Source organism: Pteronotus mesoamericanus, unplaced genomic scaffold, assembly GCF_021234165.1.
Source record: "Pteronotus mesoamericanus isolate MK-2021 breed Mesoamerican mustached bat unplaced genomic scaffold, CSHL_Meso_final contig_44, whole genome shotgun sequence".
Classification (NCBI taxonomy): Eukaryota; Metazoa; Chordata; class Mammalia; order Chiroptera; family Mormoopidae; genus Pteronotus; species Pteronotus mesoamericanus.
In genome coordinates this window covers 3,745,672-3,748,902 of record NW_026555166.1, presented here as the reverse complement: position 1 = coordinate 3,748,902, position 3,231 = coordinate 3,745,672, and the positions used below count along the sequence as shown (strand labels likewise).

Below are 3,231 nucleotides of genomic sequence, written 5' to 3'. Positions count from 1 at the left end.
CAGAAATGTGATATTGTAAAGGCATTCATGCTCATTTTCTTTTTTTGAAGACATAAGAAAGAACTTACTTTGAATATTTTCTAGGAAAGAGCCCTAATTGTATAACATATCTGATAACAACACACACACTTCCTATGCTTCCATGCATTTTTCTGCATCATCAACTGCCTGCAAGGAGGAAGTGAAACCAAAATTTCTCAATAACATGAAACATATCACAACCTTTCAGGTAAACTATGTGTTTCCTCTAATACAACCCTACGTACCTTTTACTTAAAAATTGAAATAAGATAATCACATGCCAAACATAAGCTGTCTTTGAATCCCATGAAAAATTTCTTTCTTTTGCATGAAATGTAATATTGTGGCATATTTAACTGGATGTCCAATGGCCATTCCATCAAGACAAGCAATACAAACTTCTAATGTCAGCTTGAAACATAGAGCATATCCAAACTTGAACTTGATGTCTTCTCAGCCTGTAAAACAAATAGAAAAAACAAACAAACAGGCAAACAAAACCACTCTGTTCTTCCTTTTTTCTTTTTTATCTCACCTAGTAAGTATCTAATAAACTAAGCCAAAAATTTCGGTATAATCCCAAAATTAATTTTCTTCACCAACCCCATGACACATCCTTCATCTCTTTTATGTTATTCTTCTTATTATTTTTATTGATTCTCAGTAAAACTTCATCATTTGTGACCAGCATGATTACAAAGTTACTTGCTCATTGCTTTCTTCTAACCTGTTCTTATACAATCCATGTTCAACACTTCTGCCAAACTCTGATCAAGTTAGTCATGTATCCTACACTGTAAGAGATACTCAATGTATTTTCCTTGTGTGTAGACCACAAATCACTGTTATCTCTCCAACACAGAGGAGTGTCCTGGGCACAGAAAACAACAGAAAAGAGAAATCAATGAACTGAAACCATTGTGTCTAGGTATACGAGAGTATAAATGAAACAATGAAAAGGCCTCCATCCCTTATTTGTTCACTCATTTGTTCAAAAGATAACTATCTAAAAATTTCCTACATGGCAATAAGCATGATACTGAGTGGTGCAACAGATAGTTGGACAAGAAAGTTGTACATTAGTGACTATTACCCACAGACAAAGGAAAATGAGATTTCAAGATGACAGAGATTAAGTGTTGGGTAACTCAGACTGAAGAAAAGGAAAGGAAATCAGAAAAAGGAAGGGTGCAAATCAGTGATAGCTTCATGGGGGGGGGTGCCAGTCAAGCTAGATCCTTAAGTAGGAAATGCTTTTAACAATCATCAGGTGGATCCTGAAGATCATTTGAACCCCAGTCTCCACTTCTATGATAATTTCCTTCTCTTGCCTTTCTAATTGTGTTCCTTCATTCTTTTCCAATTATTCAGAATATCTTAATCTCTGTTAGTGACATAGTATTTAACTAAAAGTGTTAAGGAGTCATTTTAGCTTATGTATATGGAATCTGGATGCAAGGTGTGTTGAGAGTTAGCGCAACCTCACATCTCTAGGAACTCAAGCACTTCTTATGTCTGTCATCCACTGTGTTTTATCAATTTCTTCCCTCAGGGGAGCATGTCAAGGGTAGAAGTTCAAGCTTCACTTAAATATAACCACATATGGTGAAGAAGAAACAGAGCATTCCCTTTGTGTGTCCTTTTATTATGAATGAAATGCATTCTAGATGCTCCTGAAAACTTTTCTTCAATTCCCATTGACCAGCACCTGGTCATAAGCCATTGGTCTAGCTGACAGAGGGGAAAGAGTTGAAAGGTAAAAATCAGATGTTCCCTGTAATTACCCTAGAAGATAGTTTTTGTCAGCAGGAGATAAAAACAGGATTAAGTTGAGCTATTTTTTTTTTTTTCTGTTTAAATGACCTCACATTTTTTAATGAACTAACCTACTACTGCAGGGAGAAAGATCAAGAGAAAAATCATTTTTTAAATAATTTCCCAATTAAAATGCCAAACTGTCCAGACAATAATGGTCTTTTCAATGATTTCAAGGAACAGACATCATGAATAGAGCATAAATATGTGAACCATCTCTGATGTGCCGTTCCTTATAGACCCTGTTTGGCTCTTCTCCAATGTCTCCCCTTGGAGTTGTACCTTATTTTATTACCAGTTTTCATACAAATACATTGGGGAATAGGCCGATTTTGTTTTTGTTTCTAGGTCATGAACCTCTTGATCCTGAAAGCCTTATGAGAAGACATGGTGAAGAAGAAAGAACCTCATGGGCTACAATGGCGAAGAAGGAGAGAGGAGAGAGCTGAAGTTGACTTTTTATTAGGTGACCAACATCTTCTCCTCCTCCCTTCCTCGGACTTCTCCTCACACTTAGTCTTCACACTACCCTCCATCCTTCAAACTCCTTTACCAAATATTGCCTGTTCCAATCATCTGATGGACAATGGACCATATTAATGGTTACTGTTTTGTGAATATGTCTGCTTTAATTTCTTATGGATGCCATATCAAACTAACATAAACTGGTTGGTTTAACCAACAGAAATGGATTGTCTTAGTTCTGGAGGTTTAAAATCCCACATCAAGTTGTTGGCAGGGCTATGTTCTCTCTGAAGGTACTAAGGAAGGATCTGTACCAAGATTCTCTCCTAGCTTCTAATAGCTCCTTGATTTGTGGCATCTTAATCACAATCTTAATGTGGTATTTTCCCAGTGCACACATTCTTGTGTCCAAATTTCCCCTTTTTCTAAGGACACAATCATATCAGGTTTAGGTTCATTCTAATGATCTCATCTCAACTGAAATATGTACAAAGGCCCTCTTTTTAAATAAGATCACATTCACAGATACTTGGGCTACAACTTCAATATCTTTTGGAGAAGGGACATATTTCATACCATAACAATGTCTAACTATCTAGCTGAGAAAGTAACTTCAGGTCAAGAACTTTTTTGCAAATGTGTGTTTCACAGACATCACTTATCAGAATTCTTTTAACATAGTAATTGCTTAATAAATATTCTGATAGATGATGATTCAAATATTCATTTTCTGACTCAATGTTACTTTAAATAAGGCCTATAGAACACTAGTGCTATGGCAGATCTCCACAGTATATCTAAGGAGAAAAAAATCCCAAAGTCAGAGCAGATTTGGCAATGGAATTGTAATGCAATCAGTTAAAAATTATTAAATAGATTATTTCCCCGTAGGGAAATTTCAAAATGTTTAACATGCCATATAATATGGAT

The 3,231-nt window shown here is 35.7% G+C and overlaps 1 pseudogene; it reads right to left on the bottom strand.

The window, feature by feature from the left end:
• Positions 1–2,069: 2,069 nt before the first annotated feature.
• Positions 2,070–2,225, bottom strand: LOC129073931 (60S ribosomal protein L39-like; annotated as a pseudogene).
• Between the last annotated feature and the right edge of the window lie 1,006 nt (positions 2,226–3,231).